A 19,193-nucleotide genomic window follows, 5' to 3' on the forward strand; every position below is an offset into this window, starting at 1 on the left:
TCTATCTGCACAGTTATGCTGTCTATGCAAAATGACAGTTTTCTTTCTAAGTCTCAGGATCTTTATTTCTCTTGCTTGTCTTATTGCACTGGAGAGGAGCTCCAGTTTACTACTGAATAGAAAGTGTTAGAGTGAATTCCCAGTCAGAAGCAGAAAGCTCTCAAAGTATTTTTTTCTCTAGTATAATATTTTCAGGGGTTTTGGTAAACATCCTTTACTGTATAAGGAAATCTCCCTTTATTTATGGTTTGCTACAAGTTCTATTATGAATGGGTGCTGAAAATATAGAGGGTGTATTTTGCATCTTTTGAGAATCTCATGTGATTTTTTTCCTTTAATATGATGTCACATTGTTTTAATTTTGAGTTTTAAATCAAACATACAGCCCTAGAATAAACCCAACATAGTTATAATGTATTACTCTTTTTATACATCATTAGTTTCATTTGTTAATATTTTGTCCAGGATTTTTATGCCTGTGTTTATGAGAATGATTTGCCTGTAATTTTCCTATCTTATAATGTCCTTGCTAAATTTTGACCTTGAAGTTATACTAGCCTCACAGAAGGAGTCTGGAAATGTTCCCACTTTTATTGTTTTCTGGTTGAGTTTGTATAAGATTAGTGTGAGTTCTTCCTTAAGTATTTTTAGTGATTTAATGCTGCAGTCCTCTGGGACTTGAGTTTTCTTATTGGGAATGGTTTAAATTGTAGATTCAACTCCACTGAGAAATAGAATTATAAAGATAGTTGTTTCTTCTTATTTTTGTTCTGGAAAATTGTTCTTAAAAAATTTGTTCGTGTTATCTTACATTTCAAAGTTATTTTCAATACAGGGTTCATAATACCCTGTGTTTCTTTTTCCCCAGAACTGTGAATATGTTACTTTACATGGCAAAAGGAAGTTTCTAGATGTGGTTAAATTAAGGACGTTGAGATGGAGAGATTATCCTGGATTATCCGGGTGGACCCAGTGTAATCATGGCATCCTTTTAAGTGAAAGAGAGAGGCAGGAGGGTTTGAGTCAGAGAAGAAGCAGAGGATGGATGATGGTATCCCTGAGAGTGGGACACAATCCAGGGAATTTGGGTGCCTCCGGAGGCTGGAACAGGCAGGAAGCAGACTCTCCTGAGAGCCTCCAGAAGGAACACATGTGGCCACCACCTTGATTTTAGCTCTGTAAGACCTCCTGGACCTTCAGATAAACAAAATCTGTGCTTTTAGCACAAGTTTGTGGCAACTTGTTACATCAGCAACAGGAAACTGATATAACCTGCCCTTATTTTTAATGTCTTTAGGATCAGCATCGATGCCCCCACCTTTTCATTCCTGATATTATGCACTTAGGCTTTTTCCATTTTTCCTCAGTCAGTTTTGCTGTTTTGTCTCTTTTGTCAGTTGACTCAGAGGACCACATTTGGCATTTACTGATTTCCTCTATTGCCTGCTTTATATTTCCTTGATAACTTCTCTCATCTTTATTAAATCCTCCCTTCTAATTTTTCTCATTTTAGTTGGATTTTCTTTTTCTGTTTTATGAAATAGGTTACTTAGATCTTTATTTTCAGCCCATTTGTACATCCAAAGAAACATCTGTACAAAAATCCTGAAAGATAAGTGTAAGAACTCATGGTGGTCTTGGTGCAGCGGCCTTAAACAGGAAATAACTTAAATGCCCATCAATGGTCTTGCATATTAAAGAGTTTGACTTTTATCCTGAGACAGTGGGTAGGGTAGATGGGTCATTGCCAGGTTTCCAACACATGAATGACATTATCAGCAGGCGTGTTTGAAAGTCCCTCCCTTCGGCACAGCGTGGGGATGCACTGGAGGGGCCAGACTGGGCTTTAAGCAGGCCAGGGTCTGACACACAGGCAGAGGGCATGCCAAGAAGGGACAGTTGCGCACCATACTGTTAGTATTAACGAGGGGACATCTGTGGTTCATAGTCCATTGTGGCCAGTCTGGGATGATGTGGGGATGAGGCATCCATCCTGTCCACCTACCTTCAGTTTCCTCCACCTCCGCATCACCACACACCCTTGACAGCGCCCCTCTTGGAACCTTCCCCTCGGTGACAAGGATAGCAAGCTCTCTTGGCCTCTGCTTCCCTGGTCCATTCTTCTCTGTCTCTCCAGCAGCAGCTTCTCAACTTGACCTCCAGCTGTTGACTTTTCAGAGGGTAATTCTGGACCCTCTCTCTTTGTCTTTGTCTACACTCTGTTCCTAAGTGTATCCATCTCCATCACTTAAAGTGTCCCGCACGTGCTAATGACTCATAAATGTATATGTCTGGTCCTGCTCACTTCCTTCAGCTCCAGAATCTTGCCCGCACACACACACCGTCTCTGACCAAATAACCTACAGTGTCCTAAAATCACTGTGTGCCTTGTGTAGACAGGCAAAACCAACCTTTTAGCCCCATGTCTACCTCATCTCTTTTCTTTCACAGCCACCTTTAGCTCACTAAGTCAGATCATCATCTCCTTAGTTACTTAAGCCAAACCTTGGTTCATTTTCTCCTTTGTTTAAAAGGAAAAGAAGAAAGAAAAGAACTTCTAACTGAGGTGTGCAGAACCTTGTGAGACCTGGCCATACCCACCCACATCTCACAGGCATGTCCTGTCGCTCTGCTTTTTTGCAGTAGCTCCAGACCCCACGGGCCCCTCTCTGCTCCCCAGGTGAGGCCTGCCCTCTCCTCTCTCTGGGCTTGGGCTGTGACACCTGCATTCCCTCTGCCTGGAAAGCTCTTCTCCCACTGTTCATCCTCCATTTGGATGCCGTCTCCCTAGAAAGGCCCTCCCTGGTCCTTCTGTCCAGGAATGCCTCCCTCCTCTGCCTTTGTTCATCTCGGGACCAAGGCTGCTTTCCTCCTGACTGTCACTGCAGGTTGTAACAACACTCAAATTTGCCGTTTCCCAACTATTGTCTGCATCCTTTGCTGGATTGAGAGCTCCATGGAGGTGGGGACCACACCCTTTGTTCTCACCCAGAGTAAGATGGTGTTGAGGGGATCTGGGAGGGAGGTTCAGAGTGCTCTTTAACAAGTTGGGAGACAATGTTAAGGGTGGTTATTCTGGGTTATGGGATGAAGACATTTTTATTTCCTCGTTATACTTTATACATAAACCTGGACATGTATTGATCACTTATTACCTTTATAATCAGAAAAACAAAACCAACAATAAAAAAAAAGGCACACAGAAGATGCATTTGTGATGTGGAATATTATCATGAGAAGCTTGTTTTTGGAGGTGCTTAGAGGGTTCACCTTGCCTGATTGGAAAGCCGCAGCTGTCCTGGAGCATCCCACACCCGAACACTCCATTTAGTTAGTGTTGCTCTGGGTTTAACAGTGAGATAATCGTGTCCATACACTGCACATGGGTAGAGGTGAAGGGAGGGTCAGTACTTCTGGCTTTTTAATCTTGGGTCTAAATCAAGAGTTTTCATTTCTAATACTTGGTCCTTTCTCTTCTTTTTTTTTTATCTCATTTCTCCTTGATTTCAGAAAGGGGTGGGTTTTTATTTTTTTAGCATCTGTCCCACGAGACTTAATTAATTTAAAGGGCATGGGGTTGGATGGAGTTGCCTTTCTGCACAGAAGGTGTAAACTTTGTTGTAAACAAACTCCCTGCTGACTTCCCCAAATAGCAGAGGGGAAATGTGGCTGAGCATGTCTTCAGTCTACAGAGGTTCATTTGTGTGGATTCATAAGTGAGTCACAGCTATACTGTTATTTTATGCTCGAGCCATTGGCAAGGCATTAAAAAGCCATTCTTTCGGCAGTTACCCTGTCTGTCCAGATGAAACATGTCTCTGAGCTATAGTAGCCCGAATATCCACAGCCGACATTTACTGGACATGGACTCAGTGGGGAGGACTGAGTGGAAATTAGTTTTTATTGGTCTCGTGTCATAGGTAAGGAAGTGGAGGCCCAGAGGCGAAATCCCTGACTCCTGGGCTCAGAGCCTCTTCTTGCTCTCATTCTGGCTCCACAGGTCTCTCCTCCTTCCTGTCTCCATCTCCTCCCCCTCCCCCACTGTCTCCCTCAGGCTTCAGCTCCTAAAGAAAGTAGGAAAGGAATAAACATAAAGCAAACCAGCGTGATGACTCATCTGTGAGCCAAGCATGATTTGACTTCAATATTGCACAGCATGTAAGGCTGATTTGGAGACTGCTTGCTTTTTCCCCTGTGGAATAGCATGATAAGGTCACTTTCTTGAGGAAATACAGCTGCCCCAAAAAAGACAAGAAACCACTTTCCCTGTTCTGACTCCCCGTTTGGAACTCTGCAAGGCTGTGTTGAGAACAACTGTCCTGCAGTTCATCCTTTCACCACTTCCTCCACCTGGAAAAACCACATGAGTCAGGATCACGAGTGTGGCTTCATTCACAACCTTCTTTCTCATGGCTTGAAACAAAATGTGCATTTATTGGAAAACACCCTGATAAATCCCATAGTTAATACTTAGAATATATTTTTACTTAGCAAAACAGAACATGATGGTACTCATCCAATCAAAGCCAGAGAGAACAATCTAGTGTTGCCATATATGCACCAGTTGGAATTCACCAGTTCTCTCTGATGTTCACGTACTTCTGACAGGAAATGAGACAGTTCATGCTCCACATAGTTGCTGAAAGAAGTCTGGATAGAGTAGTGCTGAGGAAAAAGCATGAGGACTGTGGAAAACACAGAACCATGGACCAGCCAGCTGAATGATTTGATGGCTGTATTACAGAAGACAATCCACAGCACCTACTCTGACTCCTTGCAAACAGGATGTGATCCATTTTCCAGTGCTAACAGAAACGGGGACAATAATGCTTATCTATTATTTTGTCATCCATGCTTTGGGACATGAGTTGGAGTCTTGAAAAGTCTGAGCTTTGGAGTGAATTATTTCATGAGGCAGAGGACTCGCAGTGTGGCCTTATGTAACTGCCTCCTCTGTGACTGAAGTGCTCTGAGAGGTAATCCATTCCCAGGCAAGAAAATGGACATTCGGATTGACCAGAAAGATTAGCCTCTTCCTATGTACAGATAAGCACGGAGCTGAAAGCTTTAATGACAGGCTTGGAGAGAGAGGTGTTAAGGGGTGGAGGCACCAGAGATGCTACGACCTGAGGCCAGGCACTTAACTTCTCTAAGCTTTAATTTACTAACATGAAAATGAGGATAATGATACCTGTCCTGGTACCATCATTGTTGTAAGACCAAATGAGATGTTTTATGTGAAAGCACTTTGAAAATTCTAAATCACAACCAACTATAAGATAATCACAACCGACTATAAGCAGTGATTCCATTCATGGAATTTGGTGCAGAAAATAGCTTTTCCAAAAGAAATTAATCAAGAAAAATTAGTACTTGCAATCTAAGGTAGTGTTTGTTTGTATTCTGTTCCCAGCACCTAAGTAGAAATTACTTGAAATTTATTTATATGAGTTTGCTTGCATTATATTCCTAGAAATAATATTTGGTTTTGAAAACAACAGAGATCCACTCTGGCTGTAACATGATAATTGTGTTTCTGGGGAAGCTTATACTGTTAAAGATTCTTTTATAAACTATTGTTTCAGTGATAAAAGTGGGGGATAGAGGTTAGATTTTATCAGGCTTACAACTGCAAAGTTGTTTTTGTCAGAGGACATTCTAGTCGTTGGCTGATTCAGTCATTGTGGATGTATAATTTAAACCTAAGCATCGTTGAGTAAATCCCACATTTGATGACATTGGTGCTTTATTCATGGGGAGCGGCCTTTCCTTTATTCTTACCACCCCTGAGATCATTTATGTGGTGCTTCTTATACATTCTAAGTAATTTTGTCACTCTTCATTATGAAGCACAAAACTATTACTTGGACAATAACAATTAGTAACAACCAATTTCTGGCTCCCAGTGCAAATTCTCTTCTCAGAATAATGCACCTCTCTATATCCAATTAAAATAATATAAGCTCTTGCTGTAAAATTGAGGTCTGTATTTTACTTTTTTCTCAAATTTTAAAAATAAAATTAAACTTGGGGATCTCCACCAATTTCCCACTGTTCAAGGCAGGAGAAAATCAATACCTTGCAGCTTCTGGCACCTTGCCCTTTCTCTCCAAATTCCCAGGATTTGATGTGAGAGGAGTCACTGTCATTTGTGTACCATCTTTCAGCATCCTGAGACTGTAACTCAAAAAAAATTGACTATGTGCTCCCTGTCTCCTCCCTTATCTTGGTCTTCAGTTTCCTCATCCCGAATGAGTTTTACCCTTCCCAGATTGAAGGTTGTGTTTCCTTGATGAGGAAAAGGGGAGTGAAGTGGGAGGTGCATCCTTTTCCTACTAGAATCCAGCTACTAGACGCCATCTCTGCCTTTCTTAATAATAACAATGGGCCTCAGCCCTCCTGATTCAGTTCTTAAGCTTCCATCCCTGCTCCAACCGTTGTGCTTTGTCTTTGTCAGTGTTTCCCCTTCCCTGTCATCGTCAACGCCACATGTCACTGAGTCCTTGAGAAGCCATCTCAGTCCCTGGAGATACCCCCTCATCTGTCTTCATCAAAATCTTCTGTGATTGTATTGTTCAACTTTCTCAACTCAGTGGCTCAGACATAGGAGTGGGTGCTATGGACTGTGTTTGTGTCCCCTCCAAATTCATATGTGGAAACCTAACCCCCAGTGTGATGGTGTCAGGAGGTAGGAACTTTGGGAGGTGATGAGGTCTTGAGGGTGGGGCCCCATGATGGGATTAGTGTCCATATAAGGGAGACCCCAGAGAGCTCCCTCACCCCTTCCTCCATGTGAGGACACAGCAAGAAAATGCCATCTGTGAACCAGGAAGTGGGGTTTCCAGATCTAGATTGGACACCAGATCTACCTATGCCCTGATCTTGGCCTTTCAGCCTCCAGAACTGTAAGAAATGAATGTCTGTTGTTTGTAAGCCCCACAGTCTATGGTATTTTGTCATAGCAGCCCCCCCACCAGTGGACTACAGCAGTGGGCACTAGAGGGAGACCTCCTGGCTGTGGCTCCTAGCTCTGCCACCAGCTAGCCATGTGACTCTCAAAAATTACTTCACTTCTCTGTGCCTGAGTCTTCATCTTTAAATTGGGGCTAGTAAGAGCACCAACCTCATAGACTTGTACTGAGGATTAAGTAAGAAAATAAGCAAAATTCTTGAATAGAGCTTGGCACAGAACATGTACTCAATAAATGTCAGCTATCATCATTATTGAAGGAGAGCAGTTGCCCTTAACCACAGGCCACACCAATCCTAATGGCCTCATGATTGCCAGATTTATGTTTCCTGCCTGGCCCTGGAGGCATCTGGGCTCCTGACAGCACCCTTAGGTCATAACTGAGTATCAGCCTATCACCTTGAGTTCTGTCAGAATGAAGTTTCCACCTTCACAGAATAAGCCTGTCTACATTTGAGCCCAGAATTTTTCCATCATATCAGTACTTCACAAGGGAAGTGGGTCCACCTGGGGCCTTGCTATAATGAGCAGCAAGGCTGGGGTGTCCGTCTCACCAGGCAGAGCTTCCTTTCTGCAGCTTGCAGCAGCTGCAAGGATGGAAAGGCTGATCTCTGGGGGGTGGGGAACCTGGAGAAGACCAGGTCTGTCAGCTGGGGCCGGTGAGGCAGCTCACACCTCTGCACACCCCCACCCCCACCCCCGTCCTCAGGGGCTATGTGCCCACTGGTGCATTTCCACCAGTTTTTTCATGACAGTCTTTGCTGTCATGTCATTGCAAAGGCATAATTTTGGGAGGACAAAGCCTCCTTTCTGGTTCCCTTCCAAAGGCTCACACGTCACACCTGGCAATGTACCTGTTTAAAAATACACTTTCCCCTTTCTGAGTAACTGAGGATGAACTGGGTCAGCCCAGGAATTTGGGTGTCATAGAGAAGTAGCCCTGGGTGCCGACCTTTCGGCTCACATAAAAGTCAGAACAAGATAAAAAGAAGGATCCTTAACCTCCAGTCGGCAGCTCTTCTCACAAATCCGATGTGATGCAGAAACCACCTGGGAAACCCCACTGTTGCCATGGAGATGGGCACCTGGTGCTTTTCAGCTGCCATCAGCTTCCTCCTCATTTCCAGACCACGGAGTTCTAAACTGATAAAGTCAGGCTGACCCCATCTTGGTGCTGGACAGCAGGGGTTGGATTTGGTTTTGCTTTTTGCTTTCTTGTTTCGTTTATTTTGTCGTTTTTTTTGGTTTTTTGTAAACTACAGGGAAATTGGTTTAAATATATACCTAATGAGAAATGCAAAGAACCCAAGTCCCTCACCTGGATAAGCACACTATAGGCAGGCTGTACAAGCTTGAGCTGGTTATAAAGCTGGTTATAACGCAGTGGGCAATGATCTTGCAGATGTTATGGTTCAAGGGGGGGCCTCCTGCTGCCTTCTTGGCTGCTGAGCCTCCTTCTCACAGGGGGTAGGACTTTGAGGTCGTTGATGCTGTGACACTTCCCAGTGTGGCCCAGTTACAGAGATGTCAGTGATCAATTATTTTTGCTGATCTGATGAAAAAAAGGCCCCAAGTACCTCACTGAGCCATGGCTAGATGGTGTGGCCATAAACTGCCCTCAGGCTGTAGGCGAACTCAGGGATGTACTGCTTGGAGATGAGCAAACGCATCTATCTAAGTGCCCTGCTTTCATGCCCCATCTGTAACAATTGTTCTTAAAAAGATTTTATTTTTTTAGATCAGTTTAAGGGTCACAGCGAAATTGATGGGAAGGTACAGAGATTTCCCATGTACCCCCTGATCCCCCACATGCACAGCCTCCCCACTATCAACACCCCCACCAGATGGTCCATTTGTTATCATTGATGGACCTACATGGACATGTCATCATCACCCAGAGTCCATAGTTTACATCAGGATTCAGTCTTGGTGGTGTCATTCTATGGGTTTGGACAAATGTATAATGACATGTATCTACCATTATTGTATCATGCAGGGTAGTTTCACTGCCCTAAAAATCCTCTGTGCTCCTCCTGTGCATCCCTTCCCCCCAAACCCTGGCAACCACTGATCTTTTTACTGTGTCCACAGTTTTGCTTTTTCTAGAATGTCTTATAGTTGGAATCATAAAGTGTGTAGCCTTTTCAGATTAGCTTCTTTCACTTAGTAACATGCATTTAAGTTTCCTCCATGTCTTTTCATAGTTTGGTAACTCATTTCTTTTTATCACTGAACGATATTCCATTATCTGATGGACCACAGTTTATCCTTTCACCTACTGAAGGATACCTTGGTTGCTTCCAGGTTTTGGCAGTTGCGAATAAAGCCGCTATAAATATCCATGTGCAGGTTTTTTATGTGGACATAAATAGTCACCTTATTTGAGTAAATACCAAGGAGCTTCATTGCTGGACCGTATAAGTACGTTTAGTTTTGCCACAGTGTCTTGCAAAGAGGCTCTACCATTTTGCATTTCCACCAGCAGTGGATGAAAGTTTCTGTTGCTCCACGTACAACTGTTCTTGGTTGGTTGGTTGGTTTTTACCATTTCCGCATTCCCTTTCCTTAAAATATACCTAAACAGAACTCATTTTAATCAGAATCATGCAGAGAGCTTCCAAATCCCGAGCTCACTGCTCAGTCAGAAATCCCACTCTCCTAGGAAGAAAAATGTATTTCTCTCCAAGAAATAAAAATATAAGGTGTTTTTGACATGGGTGTCACTCTGCATTTTAATCAAGTAAGAACCCAATCTATTACTTAAGATGTCTGTGTTTACAACATTCTCAAATAGAGATTTGATATAGGTGTGATCAGGGCATTTTAAATAGTAAGGGTATCCTTTGTGTTCACCAGACAACTCTGCTAAATACTATCTTAAAAGAAAGGTGGTAAACAATAGCTTGTTGGAAGCAATATATTTTTAAGAATCTAATCTGAAATTTTTTCCTATCTTTGTTTGGACAAGGACCCACTTAGGTCAATAATCCAGTGTTAGCCTGATGAGGAACTGTGACCGAATCTTGCATTAAGAATCTCAAACTCATTCACCTCCTAAATCTATGCTCTGAAGGCCTGACCCACCTCAAAGCTGGGAGGGCAGCCTCAAGCTGTCACTGCAATGGCCCCAACTTCACTTTAGCTCAGAGAAAACATGACTGGACTCACCCCCATTCCACCATCCACTGAGGGCTGCACTTTTGCCAGTGAGATTCCTCATCACGTAGGAAGAGTAAGGATGAACAAATGCAAATAGACTGGCAAGAGCATGGGCTATGGTTTATACGTAAACAGAAGAGCAGGTTTTTGTTTGCTGCATTTAGACAACACCAAGTGAGAATTTAACATTCATCTCCAGCTGCAACTCAGCCTGACTGGAACATGCACAGTAGCATTGTCAATGTCTCCATGTGGCCACAAGCCAGTGTTCAAGCAAGAAAGTGGGACCCAGGTGTCACGAGCCACGTCCAGGATGGAGAGGAAGGCCTTGTCGCCCTGTGCGCCTCCTCCCATCTGCGGGGTGAGGGAGGGCAGCTGCATGCTGTAGGTGGCTTTGCTGTCTGAGCACAGACCAAGCAGGTGGAGATACCCCTGTGGAAGGTGGCTGTGATGACATCGTGCTAAGCAGGTGATTTCCCCACCTGGTCTCCACTTTGCAGGGGGCAGGACACAAGATGCTACTTATTTGAAAATTTGAAGAGTAAAATAGGCAGGAAAGAGTACAGACAATGATAATTTGGCCTCATGATAAGAACAAGAGGAACTCAGAATTGGGATGTGTGAGAATGTTCCCATGTTCAGCGTGGGCAGTTACTTCCAGAATCTCTGGATAATGAGCAGGAGGCCCCACCCTGAGGTTCCCCCAACCAGGGTGATTCCTCAGGAAAGCAGGGACCAGCCCCCCCCACAGGAGCTTAAGGCCAAAGCTCCGCAGCACCTCTAGCCATGGAAGATAATCTTTGCCAGAAACACTTCCTAACCAGAGCCTGTAGTGTCACAACCTCCTGCTCATTATAGCAAACAGAAACCTTCCATCAGCAGCTCCAGGGTCTCTCTGAGGCGGCAACTCCACGGAGCTATGGACTGACTTTCTTTCCAGAGCTTACTATGTTTCTCTCCTATTTAGCTAAGTAAAATTACCAGCTTTTTAAGGACCAGACCACAACAATTTTAATGCAGCCTCTTTTTGAAGAAGGAACCTTTCCGCACTCATTAGATTGTCTACCTTAAACCCTCCTGATATTCCTCCTGTTCTTCCTAATTTCAGAGGGACAGAATGTTTATTTCCTTTCTGTAATTCTATATAAGAGATACTTAAAAGGGGATTCATGTCTCAAACAACAGTCTGACCAAGGTTTTAAAAGTGGCTGAATGGAGTAAAACTAAGGGATTGGGGAGGATGCGAAGGGAGGCAGGGTGCTGCCTCTGGGCACTTTCTCTACACAAATCATTCGTTTTCTCCTTCATTAACAGGATCTACTTAGAGGCTCCTGCTACCTATATCTATTTCTTTTTATTTTATTTTATTTATTTTTTTATACAGCAGATTCTTATTAGTTATCCATTTTATACATATTAGTCAATACGACATATATACATCAATCCCAATCTCCCAATTCATCTGCCTATTTCTGTTTCTATCACTGGCCCCTGCATTTCTGTTGCAGTATGAAATTACAATATTGTTATCTTTATACACACATTCTCCCATTCCCTGTAGGTAGAAACACTTTTCTATTTAAGTCATGTTTACAGCTCGCTAATTTATGGCATCTTCCTAATTTGCACTTGGTTTCTTACCAAATAGCATTTAAAGGGCTGAGCAGAGCCCAGAAGGCAGAAGCAGAAAGAAGCTGCCAAATTGAAAGTGGTCGGATCAGACTGGGAGTGAAGCCAGTCACGGTAAAGGTAGAACCAAAGAAATCACGGGAACGGGAAATGACAGAGTCTTCAGCACAGAATAGACCTGTGAGAAACTAATTGCTGCAGATTTCATGATGCCCAAAATAAAAACCAGGGAAGATAGCATGAGCATGCCATAATGCATAAAATCTTGACATTTCTGGTAAAATACTCCAAATATGCCCGGGAAGGTTGGAGCTTGTCTTCAGTGTTCAGTTCTTTAAATCATTGCAAACAGCTAGCTGTATTTGTGGGATCACATTGACTGGGTGTTGAGAGGAAGAGAGGAAACAAAAATAGATGCTGCTCAGCCTTGAGGAATGTGTGTCCCGGAAGGTAGCTTTTGAGCAGTGCAGAGCGGTGGTGGCGATGGCCGAGTCTTTTTTCTCAGATGCAGAAATGGCGGCCAAGACGGATAAGGGATTTGGTCAAACCACCCTTTTCCTGGAGGCAAAAACTCAGAACTTGTACCACACAGCCTTTCCAAGACAGAGGAGTGGCTGCTATTTGCAGTTATCACAAACGGTTGTTTATTCCTCAGGAGTTTGAAGGAGGCCATGCAAAGATTACATTCCAAAGGCTTGATCACTGAAAATGCTGGGGTTGGAACTGTAATTACCAGTGTTCTCAGAGCCCCACCACCTCCTCTGGGATTATTTGCATAATGCTATTGCCTGGGGCAATTCCTGGAAACAACTGTGCCCTCACTGTCCTCCGGCAGGGAAGAAGGCTTCCCGGGTTAAGATTCTGGCCTAAGCCCTGATCACCAGCCTCTGAGTGGCAGTATCTTTATAAAAATAAGCACACAGTGCTGTTTCTCTGTGTTCTCCTGGTATATATCTGGAATAATCACGAGCAGCAGTGGAGGGTATGAGCCCCGGGGACTCTTAGCCAGTGGTTTCAATCGAACGTTGACAGTGGTGATAGTAGGATTGGAACTCGTTTTATTAGAAACCAGAAGGTGGAGGAAAGCAGAGCTGGTGTGGGGTGGGGGGCTGCACTCAAACAGGCTAGAGTTTGGAGCCAGAGAATCCAGGATTTGAATCCTAGCCGTGCGTTGGGAGGGTCTGATGAAATAGTGGCTGATGTCAGCAGGCAGTGCTTTATGGGTATAGGTGATAGGCCCGTTGGAACCTTCAGCAGTAGAGTGTGCAGAGGAAGGATCTAGAGAAGGGAGGCTCAGAGCCCGGAGGGGATTGCTTGGTGGTCCCGGTGGAGAAAGTAGAGCAAGGTCCGAGTTTGTCCAGGACACACAGCCTTACAGTCCACTCGCCTCCTCCCAAGCCACTCACGCCACAGCTTGAAGGGGGTCTATGTGTTGGCAGAGCAGCCCAGTGGGAAGAGGACACGCTTTCAGGAAAGAGCTGGAGCCAGGGGTTCAGAGGGGAATCGCCCCTTCACCTGCAGAGTGTTAGTGAGGCAGTCATCCCTCCGTGAGATCCTTCTAGGCGGGACTGTTCCCCAAGGCCCAATGGCACCAGGGTGGTAGATGCTCTGGAGCTTTCCATGGACTTTTCTTCTCTGCCTGAGGGACCCCCATACATGGCGTGGGGATGGCATGCCCAGTGTCACAGCTCCCTGTTGGAAATCCTACACACACAGCATTCAAGCTGACCCGCCCCAAGTATCAACTTCCCCCCATGCCAAAAGGAGACCTCTAATTCTTTATATTAACTTGACTTCTACTAGTAAGTGTTTGCTTAACTGTCAGCTTGCCTCCTAATTTCCGATCTCATAAGCAAGGGATCTCTAACTCACCCATCATAAATGAGCCGTGGAAGCTTCTGAGCTGGTAGAGTAACCTCACCTTTCATCTCCAGTCACTTGGCTATGGGAAGCTCTTGGATGACCTTAGTGGCTCTACAACAATTTATGTGCCCATAAATTCACTACATAAATACACCACGATTAAGTAAAGCACATGGTTATTTCCTGAGCAAGTATTTATACAGTCAAGGACAGGGCAACAACAGTGCAACCATATGCACTCTCGTTGATGATATTATGTGATTTTTTTAAAAGGGGACCTAAGATATTCAGGGACTTAGGTTTAAAGGAAGCATAACCCACTGAGGGTTTTCTTCCCTCTCTTGACTGGGTCATGTAATACATAATCTCAAATAAATATTGTGCTGCAATTTTTTAAAAATAAATTTATTTATTTTTGGCTGCATTGGGTCTTCGTTGCTGTGCACAGGCTTTCTCTAGTTGTGGCGAGTGGGGGCTACTCTTTGTTGTGGTGTGTGGGCTTCTCATTGCAGTGGCTTCTCTTGTTTTGGAGCACGGGCTCTAGGCATGCAGGCTTCAGTAGTTGTGGCACCCAGGCTCAGTAGTTGCGGCTCACAGGCTTTAGAGCACAGGCTCAGTAATTGTGGTGCATGGGCTTAGTTGCTCCGTGGCATGTGGGATCTTCCCAGACCAGGGCTCGAACCTGTGTCCCCTGCATTGGCAGGTGATTCTTAACCACTGCACCACCAGGCAAGTCCCTGTGCTATAATATTTTAATAAAATTTCTCTTACATCACTTTTCTCTTTGTGCCTTATCATCCATGGCAAGTTTTTCAGGTTTCTGGACGCAAAGGTCTAATTACAAACGCAGTGCACAAACAGGCAGGTGGTGGCAGGTTATTAATCCTGCAGACAAGACCTGGACACACTTTTCTGACCTTGTGTGATCATAACTAAGAAGCAGCTGACTGTGAGCACAGTGTTCTTACACGTCTTGGTGCCACCAGGGTGTGAGCGGAGTTTCCCATTGCTCTTCTCACACTCAGCCTAACAGTGTGAACTCGGAAGGGGTAAATGGACACAACCGCTGGCTCTTCTGCTCGTTCCCAGACGTCCTGGATTGTGCTGATTGGAGAGGAGGGTCCTCCTCTGTACATGGTGGGCAGATGGGCCATCACTCTTCTCCTTTGCAGTCTTTGGGAGGTGACAAAGTTGTCCTTGATCTTCTCTCCTGTCAAATTCCTCATGGGATGGGCTGACATATATCTTCTCCCAGGAACAGAGGGGTGAAGAATAAAGGCAGCTTATTCCAGACTTCACGAAATTTCCATCATTTCTGCCTCACACCTGCTCTCTTCAGAGTCTAACAACTGTCCCAAATGAATTTTCACAATCTTATCCAATTTCATTATTACAGACATTTTCATCCATTCATTCATTCATTCATTATTTCCCCTACTTACCCCTTCCTCCACGTGAGGACACAGCTGTCTATGAACCAGGAAGCAGGTCCTCACCAGACATAGAATCTGCTGAACCTTGGCCTCAGGCTTCCAGCCTCCAGAACTGGTAGAAATCAGTATCAGTGTGTGTCGTTTATCAGCCGCCGGTCTGTGGTATCCGAGGTGGCAGCTCAGATGGACTAAGACACCCTGTCCCCTGAATTTATTTTACAACTCACAGAATTCATGAGTGAGATCTTGAAAGTGAAGTCACAGTCTACTTCTCTGCCCAGAGGAGTCATCTGGGTGCTTCCTGTCACTGGGGACTTACAAAAAGGCAGTGGTCAGTGGCCTCATGGGAAGGCAGTTGGTTCCATCGAATTGGTGTTCTGACAAAGCCGTAATTCCTGTGTTCCTCCTGGTTATACTGGCGACTAGACATTGGTTCTCAGCTGTGCTACAGATTGAAATCCCCGGGAGCTGTAGCAATGCTGATGCCAGCTTCTGCCCCAGGGAACCTGATCTGACCACTCTTGAGAAGGCCTGGGCGTCGGATGCTTGAACCCTCTCTGGGAAATTCTGATGAACAGCCATGGTGGAGAGTGTCTGCTCAGGACCATCCCAATGAAGCCATCTGCTCCCAGTGGACTCAGAGGATGCTTTACATGTCTCCTCAAACAGCCGAGCTTCTGTGAGTGCCAGGCTGATGAGTGTAAATTGGATCCAATCCAACAAATATGTCCTTGGAGCCTAAGATATGGACAGTTCATGGGGGATTGGGGGTTGAAGCAAAAATAAAGCATATGCACTAAGCACTCAGAGTTTGGATTTTTTTCCAGAGTGAAACTGATACCTGGGGGTACCTGCTCTGCATCAGAGGTTCACCGGATGGCATTTGTTCTGTGATGCTGCTGTAACATCCCTACTTTACAGCCTGGTCAACTAAAGCCCAGCAGCTTTCCCAGAGCTGCATGGCTGGTCATGGCAGGACTGTGCCATCCTGGGGCCCAAGCCACCTCAAGGCCTTGCTCTTCCAATGGAAGACATTGTAAATACAATGGGTTCTAGAAGAGTTCAAGGAACAAAATCACACATTCAAACAATTTGTCTTCACTGCCTGTGTTCTTTCTAATAGCTTACACACAAGTCTTCTTGTAAATACACTTCAGGGCCGAGAGCCCACAGGCTGGAGGCAGATGTAATCCCCTGCCTTCCTCGATGCATCTTGATCCTAAGAGCCCACTAACATGACTAGGAAACCCCCTCCCCAACGAGACACTGAGACTCTTCCCACAATGTGACTTTGTCCCCTGTTCTGGAATCCACTGGGTTGCCACACCTAATCTCCATTTACCTGCTATTCAAGTCCAGCCCTTCCCGGTTAAGCTGTTCTAGACCCATTCAAGGCCTTGCCCGAGTGGCCCAGGGGCCGTGATCATCCCTGTTTCCTTCCAGCCACTTTCTCAGCCAGACAGTAGCATCAGTTATTTGTAAGACCCAGAGAACTGAGAGGATGCTGCTTTTCCTGGCCCTCGGACTTTTCATGCACCCTTTCCATAAAGTCCCAAATTCTGAACAACTCATGTCTGCCACCAAAGTGGCATGAGCCTCAATCTTCCTTTCGTGGTTGTAATCTGTAGAGTATGTATTCATCTTCACTCCGGGGAATCGGGTCACTTTAAGCTTTGAGTCATGTCATTTTTTTCTGTCTCTGAACTTTGAACATTTCAGTGGAATACTGACTTATTGAGCCCTCGACTTTATTTAACCAAGTAATTCCCAAAAGCCCATTTCTCTATTTTTTTTTTTTGTGGTATGCGGGCCTCTCACTGTTGTGGCCTCTCCTGTTGCAGAGCACAGGCTTCAGACGCGCAGGCCCAGCGGCCATGGCTCACGGGCCCAGCTGCTCCGCGGCATGTGGGATCTTCCCGGACCGGGGCACGAACCTGCGTCCCCTGCATCGGCCGGCGGACTCTCAACCACTGCGCCACCAGGGAAGCCCCCATTTCCCTATTGAAGCTCTCTGAGGCTACTTGGTCGTGAGCAGATGGTGTCCCAGAACAGATTCTCAGTGTGCGTTCTTGTTACTATGTTCAATTGTTGACACCATCTGTATCAACATATATGGACACGACTTCGATTCTGATGCTTAGAGCTCATGTTCACTCCTCTCTTCACCAGGATTCATAACTTGGTACAAAACTGGAATATAGGTCAGAGGTTCCGCTGGAATTCCACTTGGATCATTCAGCTAAGAGTCTGAGTGAAAAGGCTGTCTGCAGACGCGTGGGCAGAGTGAAGAGTACCAAAACGACACCAGCAGGGACACCAAAAGGGACATTGAGGCCCTGGAGACAAGCAGCAGCAGCAGGAGACTGTTACCAGCTCGACCTCAGAGAAGGGGCCCCTAGTGGGAGCTAAACCCGGGGAGGGTCCACATGCTCCCTTTCCCCGTCCTCCCATCTCCAGGAATTGCACTGGCTACACTGACCTTAAGGGCAGCCTCTCAGGACAGGGATGAGGACAGCGATCGGGGAGGATGGATGAGGGATGGGAGTGGACAAATGGGAAAAACCACACAACCGATTCTCAGTACAGTCGGCCGGCAGGGCGTGCGGCAGCGAAGAGAGGTAACCATCTAACCTTGAGTTAGCGGCAGGAACCTGAGTTCTACAAATTTCGTACTGGAATAAAAGCTCGAGGGGCATCGGTTTCCGAATCTCCACCTCTCTAACCACGCCTGGCACCCCTCAGGGGCTTGGTTCATTGGTTAGCTAATTAAACACGTCGTGATGTGTGTTTTAGTCAAAACACATCTAGCAGACGTCTGTGGAGGTTTCCTGAGGAAGCAAGCAGTGGCTGACGGCCAGGCAACACGAGGGCTTGTGAAGAAGCGGGGAGCAGACGTTCGTCCGTGCTTCCCAATCCATGGAGGTGGACGCCATCCAGGGTGAGGGATTTGTAAAGGTCACGTCTGTAGCTGGTGACGGCAGTTTGTGAGACCACCTCCTGCCTGTGAGGCTGGGCGTACTTCCTCTGCTCTCTGTGTCAGTGCATTCGCTGGCCTCTGTCTGCTGTTGCCCAGGTATTAAGTCAGGAGGCTCACTCACTCAGCCCCCAGACCCTCTGCGTACATGGGGCCTGTTGGCAAAATGTCTGCTTAGAGTTTGAGAATCATTTGATTTCAAGGAATATTTTTCAAGGTGCGCAAATATACATCACAAATATATGTTGGCTTTACTCTTCAGGCCCCTCATAAAATTTCTCCCTTCTGTACCAAGCCTTTGAAATATTATTTATAAAATAGTTACTGGGGGGGCTTCCCTGGTGGCGCAGTGGTTGAGAGTCCGCCTGCCGATGCAGGGGACACGGGTTCGTGCCCCGGTCTGGGAAGATCCCACATGCCGCGGAGCGGCTGGGCCCGTGAGCCATGGCCGCTGAGCCTGCGCGTCCGGAGCCTGTCCTCCGCAACGGGAGAGGCCACAACAGTGAGAGGCCCGCGTAACGCATAAAAAAAAAAAAAAAAAATAGTTACTGGGAAACGTAAATAGGTTTTCTCTCGTGCCATAAACCATATAACTTACTCATATATTATGTTTATTGTTCATCTACTTCCGTCACCATTGCTTCCTCACTCTACCTGACGAAATATAAACTTCGGGAAGACAGGGATTTTTGACTCCTTTGTATGATGATGTAGCCAAAGAACTAGAACAGTGCCTCACTCAGTGCTTGAGCCATAGATGTTTGTTGTGCAAATGAAAGGATTCCAGTGTTTGTTCCATGTGAGATGTTGTCCTACATGCAATGGGGACCACACTGAGAAACACACAGCCCCACCTTCATGAGACTTGCAGTCTGGTGTATGGGGAAGAACAGGGTTTGTTTCTGAATTACCCCCTACTTCCTGCAAGAGGAGAGGGGGTGAGGAGGAGAGTCAGAAGAGATGGGGAAAGGAGAAGGGTTGCTTAAATGCTACTTTTGAAGCCCCAGGTGGGAGCGGCTCCCTGGCTCTTCCTCAGAGCATCAGGAGGCCTGTGGTCGTCCTGTGTGTGTCAGGGGCAGTTGCAAAGGTGTTAACCCGGGCTCCTTCTCTCCGTGGCTCCTGACGCCCCATCCCGTTCACCGCTGGGTTTCTGCTGTTGCTCTTT

Source organism: Phocoena sinus, chromosome 2, assembly GCF_008692025.1.
Source record: "Phocoena sinus isolate mPhoSin1 chromosome 2, mPhoSin1.pri, whole genome shotgun sequence".
In the NCBI taxonomy this organism is placed as follows: Eukaryota; Metazoa; Chordata; class Mammalia; order Artiodactyla; family Phocoenidae; genus Phocoena; species Phocoena sinus.